Below are 16031 nucleotides of genomic sequence, written 5' to 3'. Positions count from 1 at the left end.
AATAATAATAATGAAATTTTATTTTATTAATAAATATTATTGTAATGTATATTTGTACTGTAGATTGTGTGTGCTTTTTACTTTTATTTATGTTTTTAATTATTGCAAATTTATATATATATATTATATATAGCAATATCTATTATTGAGTCTACATTTTTATTGCGGTTTGATTCATTGTCAGTTAAATTTTAATACTCCATGAAACGAATTGTAAAACGATTGATTAGATATATGAAAAATTTCTAATTTAAAATACAGAATCTAAATATAAACTATAGGATGTTATAGAAACAATTTTTAAAATGAAATAAATAAAGTGTAATTTGATAAGAAATATTTATATCTTGTCAGATAATAATAGAATACTATTTGTCCATATTATTTAATCTTATTCATTTTTCAAAAATTAAAAAAAAATTAAAGAAAATTTTTTTTTAATTTAAAAAAATTTTTTTTACATTTATTATATGTTCTTCGCATTTATTCTATATTGCTCTAGTCTATCATACATGTTTATATCTTATATATTGTCTGGTATATATAACTGTAATTTTTTTCTTTATATATAAACAAACTGAAGGCCAATATACACAAAAAATTACAATTACACTAGGCACCATATTCTTTCTTTGCGATTACAATTTATATTTCACTTTGATTATAAAATTAGTGTAAAATATTGCTGTAGATAAGGAAATGTTAGAAATTATGATCTTGCAATTGTAGTAATCAAAGATTATTAATTAATTTTGATACGTAATAATAAGAAATTTAGTTTTTTATTGTTGACACATAAAACTTATATCTGATTTAACGTATCTGAAAATTAGCGAAATACTTGTTTTTGACGAACTTTGGCATTGAGTCCAGAATAAAAAACGACCGAAAGGTCTGTGAGCGAACGTTTTATCGTCGGGCCACACAGAGTCATGATGACCTAAAATCTAGTCCTTTAAAATGAACGCCTTTAAAAACGTGTTTTTCAATCGGATTTCCTGAGGCATGTGCCCTTGATGGCCAGAGTGAGTTATGTTAAATGCATCAATCTCTCACGCAAAATTCTGTTCACCCGCTTGTAGCGATTTTCGCTCGCACATAACTTTTTTATGGAGTGATGGAACAATAAACATAAGTCGACTGTTTATATCGGCGGACCAGTCTTCGAGATCCCAGAGACCTCGAGAATCTCGGTACGCCGAGATTCTCCGCGATTAACATATAAATGAAGGAATTTAAATCCAATAAAGCCACCCTTGCCTCTAGCAATCTCATCTTATTTAGTAAAATTTGGAACGCGTGACGAGTATCTAAATTGTTATAATAATGGCTCCTGTCCCATACTGATCCGATTATTATTAACATTTGAAGAGAATTGTTGTCGAGAAATCTTGATGATATCTTCCTTTTTTATCTAAATTCTAATATTAAAGACATTTGTCTGATATCTCGTGCCATAAGAAATAAACTATGATATATAATGATAAGCTAAACTTTATAAGGTATGATCATTTATTCTCAATTTGAGATGCGATTGAAATTATGTCTTGAATATATATATATGTATATATATGCATATAAAAAGTAAGAAGATATAAATAAATAAAAATAACTGAAATAGATATATTCACAGCTTTATTGTATCATCTTTACATCTATTTGCAAATTTATTCGCGGAATTGCAAATATGCATATTTAAATGCAGCGTTATAAGCATATGCTAACGTTGCATTTGCATTCTTGCCTTCTTCTATTCTCGCATTTTATGCATTTTATTTTCAATGAAGTATACTAAATATAGCACGAGAATAACAACGGGTTAAAGTAAACGGTAACATTATGGTTAAGGCAACAAACATAGTTTTGAGAAATCATGTAAATCTTGAAAAAATTATTAAATTGAATAAGTTATTACTTTTTGAGAAAGTTATTATCTAGTAAAATATTGCAGATATTTCTTGTGTATCTTCAGGTATACAGTTTTAAACCTACTTAACATCAGAATCACTGTTGTACATAGTTTGATCTCTAGATCCAAATTCAAGCCGGATCTAACCCGAAACTATGGAGACTAGTGCTAACTTGTCTTCTGGATGTTTCGGCGAGGACAGTCTGTACATTACCATTTAACATGTAGAAATTGCGTTGCATTTCTAAATGATTAATGTAAGCCTCTTAGAAACAAGTAATACGATTAATATAACTTTAAAGTGGATTACGATAAGAAAGCTGACTTGAATTATTTAAATTATATCTCTCTAATAAAATTGCTTACGATAAATTTAACTTATATTGAGTATGTTTTTTTTCGTGCATGTAAAGCATTTGATAATAATAGTGAAATATTTTTGAAAAAAAAAAAAAATTTATGTATCGCGAAAAATTAAGTGTAACGCACCTATAATTCCGTATAATGGCCGAATAAAATATTAAAAAATGTTTATTAAAATATCGCTTTCCACATATATATACAAAATACAAAAACATGAAAATCATAGTTACTGTAACAAAAACAAAAATTTTATATTTATAAAAAATATACCATATTCTTTTATCAATTATTTCTCATAAAAATAGACAATTATCCAGTCTAATTTATCGATATTTTCTTTTATTTGCTGCCTTTTTATAAGGAAATTGAGAATTTTATGTAAAATAGCAGTAAAAAATTAATTTTTTTTTCAATTGTAGTAAATAAATAAATTATTAACATGACTTAATTATTACATGTTTATTTTATATTTAGTGGATCTCGCTGGAAAATTAGAATGAGATTCGTCCGATCAAAGGGGCGAGCTAACTTTGGAATAGAATTCTCGTAGTTTGTCCGCTTTCTCCCTTCCTTCCTCTCAGATTAGGAGAATATATCGACGAGAAATTTCGCAATAATATCGGGTGAGTCAAGGTTCGAGTTCGAGCAAATTAATTCTATGTGTCAAGTAATAACTTTAGAGGTCGAATCGCTATTTAACACCACACGAAGTGAAATAGAATTTGTAGGGCTGATTAGCGGTTCTGAATCCTGAAGTAAATTACCTATCGTTATTGATTAACTAATTATTGGCGAGCGAAAAGACAATTTGTCACTGGTCCCGTTCATCCGTCTCGCTCCATCATCGAAATCGAGTTCGAAGTTTAATTAACGAAGCTAATTTAAACTCGACCAACATTTGCCGAGTTACTAGCATCCTCGGATGGGGGGGGGGTGGATACACAATCTTTATAATTTACTACATAGTATTTTCGCTTATCGTGCAATTATTTCCTGAAAGCTTAACTTATCCTCACCGAAATATTGGTTAGTTGTAATCTTTTCTCTCATTGTCAACTTTTAAAATCCTATTAAAATAACCTGCATTTTAATTTCATTATTCGGATGAATTGAAGAAAAAAATATTTTTTTGCTACGTTAAAATGTAACTAATAAAAACTTAAAGTAATAAAGTCTTTTTCATAATTATTAATAGCATAAAATTTAAAAAATATATTTCTTAAATATATTTTATCTCATTAATGATTATGAAAAAGATTTAGTACTTTAAGTTTTTATTAGTTTATTAAAATAATATTGAAATAATTATTCATTTTTTTTATTTTACATTTATTATAGCTTGAACTGTATAATATTTGAAGCAACTTTTATATTGAATATTATCCATCTTTAAATGCATAGACACGCCATACATATATCGATCATTTGAGCAATATACTTAAATAACAACAGTTTTTATGAGAATGGAAGATTTGATCGCATTGGCACAACAATAATATTTGTAATGAAGTATGTCGTTGCCAGATTAAAGTTTCTGCGCCGTCAAGTTCTACAGCTACTAAATTTTGTTATTCGTCTTAGGTATGGCAGTGAAAGGATCGATAAAACCATGATGAGCGATTCTGCTTCAACTTTAATTATTCGCATAAAGTTGGTCGAGAGTGTTCATTCTTGTTTTTACGATCCAGAGTAATGAAAAAATGACAAAGGGAAAACGAATTCGAGATGCGGTTGCGCGGAAACTGAAGGAAATTTTTTTTTTTTGCACCTAGGAAACATCTCGTGGTATAGATATCTCGCAATAGATACATGAAGTACTTACTTCAGGCTTTCGTCGGCGTAAACTGTCGATGGTTCATGAACAAGTTGGATTGAGCAAAATAAAAGAAACCGCAATATTTCACTTATCAGTCTTCTGTTAAATCGTTATTTGCATAAAATTTATTAAAGCTGCGCGAGATATCTTGATAAATGTAGAGCGTAAAATACGATGAAAAGAATAAAATAAAGAGGAAAAAAGGAACCATGTTTCAAAGCAATAAATTTCAAAATCGTTTTGTACATTTTCTTTTTATGCCCATAATTTAGAATCATTTTAAAAATTAAAATATTGTAAATATAATAACATATATATACGAATGAATTGAATCTATTTAGAATCTATTTAGAAATCTTGGAAAAATAATTAATTAACTTTAATATCTACTTGGTTATCTAATGAATTGCATCTATCTGATGTTGCAATAATTGCAACCGATGTTCTTAACAATTTAAGATATCGACGGAATATGTTTGAATAGTTGAATAAACCTTAATACGTAATTACTGGAAGTGTTTTGTGAAATAGAAGACGTTGAGAGAGACGAGTAGTAATCGACGACACAAGTCAGCCGGTGGACGCGACACAAAGGCTGCTTCCCTTCGGCCGCGGTCACCGGCGTTCCTAACGCATTTCTCAGGGAGTTCCATTTGCCAGACCACGATTTATAGAGGGTCGCCGAGCTTTGGACAAGCGTGCGGTCGAGGAAAACGGGAGACCTGTTGGTTGGTTATCGTTAGATCGTAGAATCTTGAAATTTCCTGCTGCCGCATTCTGCTTTTAGGATAGCTGTATACGTATATTTGGAGGAACTTCGCATTCCTATCTATTGATATTTTTTATTATATATTTCTCTTTGAAAGATTTTGTAAAATTTATAGATAATATAAATTAAAATAAGTAATAATAAATTATTATTTATTTTATTTTTCGTATATCTCTTGTGTTTTTATGTTTGATAATATTGTGATTTATCGCACGACTTACATAAATTTTTTAAAACTAAAATAATAATTTAATTTTTTAAAGGCTAGTTTAATTTTATAGTGATAATTATAGTAACAAAGAAAAAATTATGATTTTTTTTTAATTACTAATGTATATTTATATATAAAATTATATTTTTAGAGTGTGAAGCATTTTTATTTCAATGATTTCCAAAATTGTTGGCTTATACATATAAAATTATAAACACTATCGATATTTATCTGATGAGATTAATTTAAGTCAATCAGTTATCGCTCTATATTCTGTAATTTTTTGTTATATTTTTGCTGTCGTTAGAGAGAAAAGTTTACATGACGAATAAACTTTATTTAACAAGTATTGCAGATCAATACAAACGCACATGTGGAAGTGACCATCATGTACATCAAGGATAAATATTGACCAAATGACATATTGCCTCTGGCTATTACTTCCTAATGCGTTGCTGGCAATAATTATTGCCGCTACGCCGTATAATTGGCGCACGTTGGGCTTAATAGTATCAGCATTTACTCATGGACATAGATAAAGTATACATAATATTCACTATTATCATTAAAAATTCATGCAATAATTTTATCGACTATTTTATATTATTTAAGAAAGAAAATTGTGTGGAAAACAAGAAAATATTCGAAGGTTTCTAGCAAAATATATATGTTCAGATAAAATTTTCTTACAATTTTCACTTATATTTTTATAATTCTCAACGTGAAATACATTTTACGGAATTGTAAACTGCTATTCCGCGAAGGTAAAATTAACGCTACATTTTAGGAAATATACGTTCTTCCTTGTTGACGTATGAATATGTCGCTCTATCTCTCATAGAATACAACACAAACAATGGGCAGTGAGGTACTTGAAATGTTGTTGTTTCGTATTCAGTTTTTTCATAACGGTCATCAGCGAAAATCCCTTTCTATGTAATCGAAATACTTCAGAGATATTGGTATTTTATGTTGAAATGTAAAAAAAAAACTAACGCTTTTTAAGAGAAACTAAATTTTATTTTTTAAAAACAAAATATTTAATATATATTTATTGAAGATTCATTATCAAACAATGTTTGATCTTACTATTTCATATTTAACATTTAAATGTTGATTCAAAATTTAGACTTGAATATTAACTGAATATATACTTTTGAGAATTTTGTATAATTATGCTCATTTTATTTAACTCTGAAATACTTTATGCATTCAAACGACATATATAGGAACTGCTTTTGATACAACTTAAGAAAGTTAAATTCTATTAGATTAATAAACTGAACGAACAGCAACATAAGTATTATTCATTTAGTAGAATTCGATTCTCCCTCTCGCGACAGAGAAACGTAATAATATCGGAACGCGCGTATTCATCCTAGAAAGTATTACAGCTTTTTTTGTACAAAGGAAAAATAACGAGTATGGCTTGCGAAACTGCGGAGATTATTGCGAAACCGCAGAAATGTGGGGTGAACTACACAGCGCGCGAAATGGATTCCCGGTTTTTAAATAACTGGAAAACACGAGTGCTCGTAGAAGAAAGCGGTATAATGGATGAGGTTTTAAGTGAATTTATCCTTTCATCACGACGCTCGGGTATCTGCTCATTCATCGTATACACGTCATAGTAGTTGCTCCTGCGGCGCATATAAAAGCCGACTTATCATTTTTTAGTACGAACTTTTGCCGCGTTCTCACCAATAACTCGCAATACTTTGAAACTATGAGAACAGCGCGCACGTGCATTAATTTTAAAATACATGTATCAAGATATGTATATATAATTGTATCGTGACGCATGTAATAAAATATTTTATTACCGTGAAATAAATATTTAAATATAAATTAATAAAAACGAAATAAATCTCATATTGAAGGGAAATTAGCTATACATCATGATGCACTCTTCTTTATTTTAGATTTCTGCAATTTTTAAATATTTATATCAATATTATACAATTTTTATTTTTCTCTTTTTTTTTTGCAAAGTTTTTAATAACATATTTATCTAAATATTTGATGAAAATTTATACCGATATGAACATGTGATTTATTTGAAGTACAATATAATAATAATGTTTATTTTTAGCTTTTAATCGAGCTTTTTGACATGGAAACATATATACGACATTAATTACATGTTAAAAATTTCGTGGAAAATTTCTATATTTTGTGTATGTGTGTGCGTGAGAGCGGTTGATAACAAGGCAATTTGTTTCGATAATCGAAATCTTGACGACATCATCATCGTTAAATGTGTATGTACTGTATCACTAGACATATGTACTGTAGAATGGTGGTCATGATAGTGTTTCAATCGACAGTAGTAGGATAAATAGGCGAATAACGAGTATCACGGCCCCGTCGATTACCGCGAAACGTGCATAAATGTCGGATAATCTACCGGAATCAATGTAGTTCGCTTTTGCCGCGAAAATGGTTGCGCACATTTCCGGTATCCGATGAGCACTACGCAATGTGGTGAAATTTAGGGGATCACCGTTCTGTAATCTCTGATTTATCTATTAAATTATTCGTCTGATGAAGCACAAGCATTTTGCATTGAGCTGCGGGAGGACTCTTCCTCTTTCCCCCCCCCCTCTCTCTCTCTCTTTTTCATTGCTTGTTAATACATATTACAGGATATATTGGAAAATCCATACACGCACGAAATATATACGTAATTGTTTGTTAAATTTGATTTAGACGAGTTTATTATTTTTCAAATTTTTGAATTTTTTCCTGAATTTTATTATCAATTAAAATAATTAGAATGTTAGTAATATAAATTAATAATACATTTTTAAAAATTTGATTCTGAAAGGTAATGCAGGTTGATAACGTTTTTAAAAAATGGATTTTTAGGAATATCCGTTTTTTCCCTTTTTTTGAGTGTGCAATGAATCTGCGTTAGTCAGGCAATACTATATATAAAAGTGTAGATGGGATAACTCGCTGATAAAATCCCATTCATATCGTGTTACCGAAAAAGAGAGACGAATAGATTCGATGAATAAATCTAATCATTCTGTCACAAACTAATCCTTTTACGAGACTATATACATATTCATATCAGACAAGTTATATGAAACAGAAATATGTTATTAATCTTTAAAAATGACGAAAAAGCTAAAAATTCTTAGTTATTAGACTTATATAGTCGAAATTTGAATAAATTAATAATATTACCGAAGTTTATATTTAATATTTTATCAAGTTGTAGAAAGTTTTATAATTAATTAATAAATTTTAAAGTTATTAATTTTTAAAGTTATTAATTTTAAAGTTATTAATTTTTAACACTCTTAAAGATTTAATTTTTATGATTATAATAATATAACTTGTAAAATATGTTACACATGTATGTGTGTGTGTTAAATAAATAAAAAAGCTAGAGAAAAAAAGATTTTACACATCCAAGAATTTATCCGTATCTTGAGTGAATTTATAAGACAAAGAAATTTATTTTTGCCAAAGGAATAAATTAGGACTCGCTATATGTATAAAGAAAAACACGTTTACACATATAGTTAGTATATTCGTTTATTAGAAATATTTTTCCGAATACACATGTTTTAAGTCTGGGACCTGAATTATATGTTTAAAAGAAAATATGTTTACACATATATTTAGCACATCCATTTATTTAGAAACGATTTTCTGAATATTTTTATATTTTTTTATACATGTTTTTTATTCCTTTATTAAGTGTTTTATTTTTAAAATTTTATTTTTATATTTTATCATTGAAATACTTTTATATGTATAGTTAAATTGTTGTTAGATGATTATAGCATGAAGTGAATGGATATCTTAAATACATGTGCATTATTCAACAAATAAACATTTTTTTGAAAGTGAATGTAAACGGATTAACGTTTACATGTATATTCGAGAAATAGAATAAAATCAAGGTCTTAGAATGAATTTTGTCAACTTTTCTTTCATGAAGTACTGATTTGTTTGTTTCAGGAGGATGTCGTGGTGTCACGGTGCAAAATATCAAGAAAGGTAAAGTGCAAATTGAATTTTTCAAAACGTCGGTCGCGCGCATCGTTGCCGCGGCGACGCGTTGGATGAAATTTTCAGGAACGTGTATTTCCGCAATAGTCGCCATGTCGGACGTGCTACATAACTTTTGCAACGCGTTCGCGCGGCCGACGGTTTCCAGGTTCACGTCACATTGCATCACTCTTTGACGTGGGGTTTCGAAACGCAGTTTCGTCACCAACTGCTGCGACGTGGCCTGTTAAAAGAAATAGATAACGATGAATTGTTGTGCAATCAAATAAATAATGACACGATCGTGCTATGTGTGGTAATTGATTTATTAGTACATCCATTTATTCATATGCGATTATTTGTATATTCAATAAAGAATGTCAAAACTTGAACAATAATTCCTTATTTTTTTCAATTTTGTAGAGATATTTTAACGCTTTTGATAAATTTAAATTAAATGTTGCCTAAAATATTCTATTGCTGTCTAACATAAATTATTTTCTGCACACAATAGAATCGTGTCATTGTAATATAAATTAATAATGCAAATATTGAAAAATTGTTGATATTGATAGTGCATAATATTTCTTCTAATCTCATTTAGAAAGAAATTTTTTTATTATTAAAATATTTTATTATTAAGGCAGATTAACATCAGTGTATGAGTTAGTTCTACAAAGTTAATTTCTTTCTATCACACACTTACTAATAGTTTATATTTTTTATACTTATTCTATCAAAAGTATATAATAGATATGAAAAGTATGATATATAATACAATATTTATATAAATAATGATAGATGCATAAATCATTTAAGAATATTTTTTTTAAATTAATTTTTAAAATTAGTATAAGATCTTTTGTTTCTTAAACGAAATGAAACTTGATTAATCTCATTATTAATTTTGAAACTTTTGACAAACTACTGACATAATACTTTTGAGATAATAAATGAGATTAATAATAAATCTTATATTAATGAGTTTAGAAAAATTAATTTATTTTTAGTTTAGTTCGTACTTTAATAATAAATTTGAAAAGTGAATGCTTATAGGATTTAAGTGTTTATAAAAAAATTAAAAAAGAAAGTGATAGAACAATTGTCCACATATATGCACACATATTTTTCAAAACTTTATGAAAATTTTATACAATATCTGTGGTGAAACTGTATTTTATTATAATAGAAAGTCAAGACTTAATCTTTTACAATTTTTTAATTAATGATTTTAGTATAAATGCTTGCATTTAAATCATTCAAATGTGTTTCAAAGAGACGTTGGAATAAATATAAAATTTTTATATACATTCTTTTCACGTAATAATATTTAAATATTTTTTTAATTAATTAACTCTCTCTCTCTCTCTCTCTTTCTCTCTCTTTCTCTCTCTCTCTCTCTTTCTCTCTCTTTCTCTCTCTCTCTCTCTCTTTCTCTCTCTTTCTCTCTCTCTCTCTCTTTCTTTTTAGTATTTATTGAAGTAATTGTAAGTTTTTAAACTTGAAACTTGCGAAGAGTTTTGATTAAACACATTAAATTTAGAAGATCTTGAGATTAAATAGTTTCAATCATTAGATTTAAATGTAGATTTAGTTATATATATAATTCAAAACTCAAGATACATATACAATCAAACATGAGAAATATATACAATGATTTAATTTAATTTAATTGAGTTTAAATAAACTTAAGCAATATTGAATTACTTATACAGCTTTGACTGCGACGTTTATTTCTCAAGTTCTCTTATTGCGTTACGCCAACATTGTTATTGACATCTCTTGACCTAAACATTGGTAATCCCACGCATTCCTAAACTGTGTACGCGCCCGTTGCGTTTCAATCAGAGCAGGCGCGCGAGCGTAAGCGCTACAAGTTTTCGATTAATCATAGTCAGTGTTCCAATTTCTAAATTCGCAGTCGCCTTGGTAGCGTGCGCACGTCATAACTTGCCTACGTTCGGACATTGTCGCGGAGACGTATTGATTTCTCTCGGCGCACTCGTGAATGAGGCGTGTCTGTTCCCTTTACAATGGAGTGACCGTCTCAATTATTTTCGGCTTTATCTTATGATTATGTTCCATCGCGTGTTCCAAAGCGCGAGATTATCATAAGCGATCCCTGATTCAGGCTGGATACTGTATTACCGAGTATTGTTCTCGTATAGATGTAGACCGATGATCGTTTCTGTTAATCCGGCATCTCTATCACGAGGAATCAAATTCGGACGTATAATGCGATTAAGTGCTTAGTTTATTGCTAATTTATTATTTTAATTTTGAATTTATATCTTCTACTAATTAGCAGTAAATTAATATAGAAGTATTGATTTAACATTTTGTTTTTGATTAGGATTTATTGCTGTTTTTTTTTTTTTTTTAAGTAACGATGTCACAACGTAATGTTAAGTCATCATCTTCATGTTTTTAATATTAATTTCATACGAATTGACACAAGTAATAATTTCAGGCTTACAATTAGTACAATAACTTAGCAATACTTAATTATGCCATACATTTGAATTTGATTTCTCATAGTGGGAAATGTCAGATTAACGGAGGTCCAATGATCGAATGTCGATAACGTCAATTGGGAATATTCACATTAAGTTAACGCTGTATATTAATTAAATTTTATTCGTCTTTTGAATGGTTTAATTATATCAAACTTGTACAAAAAGATTGAAATTTAAAATATTTAATATGGTGTTTATTTTTTAATAAAAAAATATCAATGAGGTAACATTCTATTATATTGAGTCGATAAACTTCTTGAGTACTTATACAGTGATTACTATACAGTCATCATGTGAATAATGATGTAATGCTATTTTTTATCTCGCTTTTTTCAATAGTGATTTTACTTGAGCAATATTTTTTACATATTTGGCAATACATGAAATTAATATTGATCATAATAACGTTAAGGAAATTTATTAAGTACCTACAGTCTTTGTACACAATTTTAGTACTATCTATACTATAGAAAGAAAATATTATTATGTATTTATTATTTAAAATTTATTTAATATTTTAAATATATATATATATATATATATATATATATATATATATATATATATATGAGACAGAAAATATATACGTATAAGAATTTCCTGGGCAAGGCATAAAGCTTATTAATTTGTATATTTAAAGCTCTAAGCGATTTCTTTGAACATCAGTAGTTTGAATTTTCTCTTTTATCGTATCTTTCATGGTTCTGATTTTAATGATTTTTCAGACACGCCAGAGGGAAAAGTAATTTACTTTTGTGATGCTTGCATAGTTTGCTTTAAAGATTCTATTGAGAATATTTAAAATTAAAAGTGGATAATTAAAAAAATTTAAATCAAATTTTTTGCTATATTTTATATGTAAAGTTATATCATGCATATGAAAAGCGTGCTACTATTAATTACTTCCAAAACAGTTTTTCCAGTGATTTTTTATAAGTTATTAATTTTTTTTTTATTTTGTCTCGTACTGATCTAATTGATATCTAATTCTTTAAAGTATAAGCTACAAGTTTAAATTTCATCTCGTATACATGCTGTCTATAAACAACAATAAGGAACTCAGATTCAAACCATGTAATTCTAAGTGCAATCGCTAGATCTTCAACAGGCATTTCTATTTCACTTTGAGTAGAGCTGCTGAGGTTTTAATCGAACCACGACAAACGGTATTCGGGAGAGTTTACTTTGGACGAGTCGATGAATTTCGCACTACAGGCGATTTCGCGACGAGCTATATAGCTTCTCTTTCTCCAGCACAGCCGATGTTTACCGAGTTTCTCGCTAAGCAGAAATAATCAGACCTACTGCCTCTCTCTTTCTCTCTCTCTCTCCCTCTCTCTCTCTCTCTCTCTCTCTCTCTCTCTCTGTCCTCCCCCCCTCTCTCTCTCTCTCTCTCTCTCTCTCTCTCTCTCTTTATCTCTTTCCCTTGCTCTCTGTCTCTCGCGATCGATACGCGTTTATCAGCGTTCCCGGGCTACATAGCGGACGAATCCTTTGAAGATAAAGCACAGCATATAAATATTTGACAGCGCGGAACAGCGCCGTATAAACACGTTTTGCGCATATTTCCCCTCTGGCGGAGGGAATCCGCGTTTTAATGTCGTTGCTCCAGGATTTATTCGCGGGTAACAGCCTTTACGCGCGGATATAAATAACGCGAAATCATCTCGCGCTTTTTTCGCATAATAATAAACCTTCGTGCGACGCGATATTTAGCTTGTCGAAACGCATCTTTATTACGATGTCTCCGCGTTTTTTCCCATTTTTTTTCGTCAGCATCAGACGGCATCGTTACAAAAAATAATGATGCTTATAATAGTTCTAACGAGATTATCAGTCTTCTCATGTCTGAAAACTTTGAAGATAAAGCATATATAGTATAAATATATATATGTGATAAGATTATTTTATTTGATATGGAATCAAATATTTTAGGCAATTTTGTGTAAAAGCTTATAAGATTGCTTTTTCATTTTTTCAGATAACTATGTAATTGATAATTCGGGAAACTTTATGATTATGCATATATATTATGATGGATAAGAATTAAAATAATAACGAAAATATTTCTTTATGATTGCTAGTAAGGACGCAATAAATAAATGTAATAATTACAATACTAAAAACTTATCAAATAATATAACTGATAACATATCACATATTATTAATAATAATAATGATAATGATAATATTTTATTGATTTAAATTTTAAATGGCATATGAATAGTAACACATTGCCATAGATAGACTAAATATTATCAATATTTTCATTACTCTAAATTTTTTTTACAAACCATTGTTCTACAGTTCCAAAGTGTTATAAATAGTAAAGATCTCCAATGCAATCTTACCCTTGTACATGCATTATATAATTGTTACGTATACGAACATTGCAACAAAATTGCGATATTATAAAAATATTTCGATGTAGGCGCAATCGACTTATCACGGTGTAAAAGAGGGGGAATCACAAAAAACTATAGAAGCAGGCGCGGAAGTGATCACCTCCTCCCTACGAGCGACTTTTTTATTACATTGGGTATGTCGTTGGGTACGCTATGACACAGCTCTCTCTCTGTCTCTCTTCTTTCTCTCTCTCTCTCTCTTTTTCTCTATGCATCTTCTTATGGATTATATTATCCGTTCCCAGCTGGCGTGTCCGCCTCCGTTTTACCCTTTTTACGCCGATGTATTCCACGCCATTGGAACGTACATGTAATAGACGAGTAATAAAGGAGTGAAAAACTTACGCATCGGCGGAACGTGTTGATGTACTTCTATGAACTCTTCGTGGATTTGCATGTTATCTGAGGCTATTGTGCTCATTTTTATATGTATACACACATTTATAAATATTTATATATCTGCATAAACTATCGTTCCAATTATCTCTTATCAACACGTTTGCATCTTTCACAAGCTCGAACTATAATCTAAATATTCTGCCATCGACCTGTTCGCAATCTGCTCCGAACGATGCAACTGATGATACTAATGATTAAATAACTCGGCTAAAAAAGGATGATGTTCAATAGCAAGTCGAAGTCAAAATGATTAATTAATCCAATATTTCGAACAACGGTTGCAGATACAATTGTGTGTCATATAAAATTACGATAAATATTGTCCATTTTGGAATGATTTGATCTATTATATTTATTCTAGTTTTAGATCATTGATACCATATTTGTATATTCAATGTTCTTTAAATTTAAAAGCATTTCTGGTTTTTTTTGAAAAATATACTTTAAATTAGTTATATTTTTTAAATTAGAACAGATTTCATATAAGTGATTATATATATTTCACATAAAAATATATAAAATTATGCAGAGAAAAAATATAAAATAAATTTATAAAAAATAACGTATTTATATAATATCGAATATTTTTTAGAAGTCCACCAAATAGTCCAGATAATTATAAGCAAATTATAATATTATAGAACTATGCAAGAATATTCATGAAATAAATAAACTTATAGGAAAAATGTTATTATTGAATGATTATTATAACTATATTATAAAGATTAGATTCTATAGACATGATAATCATTTTTTCCTAATATTGTTATTGAAAGAATATCATTTTTCTTCATTATATATTAGCATATAATTTAATTTTAAAACCGTAAATATTCTTATATGTATAGTAAAACTATCTTTTTTATTTTTGTATTATTATTTGGAACACAGAATATTTATACACACTTTTCTGATTTTTTTTTTTAACTTAAAACAGAAAGTTTATTCTTTATAAAGAGAGACTAAGCTAACAAAGACTTTGTCTGCTTTTGATTGAACTATTCATTCATTAATAGATTTTGCATTTATTATACCGAGGGATGCTTCTCTTTATGTTATAAGTTACATAACTTATTATAGTTATGCAGCAAATTTGAATAATACTACAGATTGTTAGTTATATGTATGTGTGAAAAATATGTTAAACGAATTCTAAGTATTTCAAACACATAATTTTACTTACGACAAACATTAAAATGTTTTCAATTACCAGTTGCGAAAATTAAATATGCGATAAAATAATTGTGTCGCACCACAAATGCGGATAACTTTTTCAAAAATAGAAATATAGTGAAAGCAATCAGAAACCCAATATTTTTCTTTTGAAAATATAGCTCAGTGTAACTCGAATATCCATGTGCATTATCGAAATTTCACTGTAACACTTAACCCGATTGCGTTGTGATGACTTAAAATTCTACCAAAATTTAAATTTAAAATCCCAAAGTCGGTCAGTTGAATTTCAAATTCGAGTTTTAAGTAAATCTTCTACAGTCGAGTGTGTTGATGTTAGGATGGGATCTAATAAAAGTAAAACATTTCAATAAAGAGTAATAATTTGTTCGCAAATGATTTTGATATCTCGAGACGTTTAAAACATTAAAAAATTACAGCAATTTACAAAAAAAAAAATTATTT

At 28.8% G+C, this 16031-nt stretch overlaps 2 protein-coding genes across 2 annotated transcripts in view; both read left to right on the top strand.

Moving 5' to 3' along the window:
• Window positions 1-16031, top strand: part of Nca (neurocalcin homolog) — a 157437-nt gene that overhangs the window by 33107 nt on the left and 108299 nt on the right. The window lies entirely within an intron of this gene.
• Window positions 1-16031, top strand: part of LOC140663661 (neuronal calcium sensor 2) — a 131380-nt gene that overhangs the window by 32849 nt on the left and 82500 nt on the right. Inside the window, exon 2 of the mRNA XM_072887971.1 lies at window positions 9044-9082. The gene's annotated coding sequence lies outside the window, so the exon portion shown is untranslated. The remainder of the gene's footprint in view (window positions 1-9043; window positions 9083-16031) is intronic.

Source organism: Anoplolepis gracilipes, chromosome 3, assembly GCF_047496725.1.
Source record: "Anoplolepis gracilipes chromosome 3, ASM4749672v1, whole genome shotgun sequence".
NCBI lineage: Eukaryota > Metazoa > Arthropoda > Insecta > Hymenoptera > Formicidae > Anoplolepis > Anoplolepis gracilipes.
This window is presented reverse-complemented; position numbering and strand designations above follow the sequence as displayed.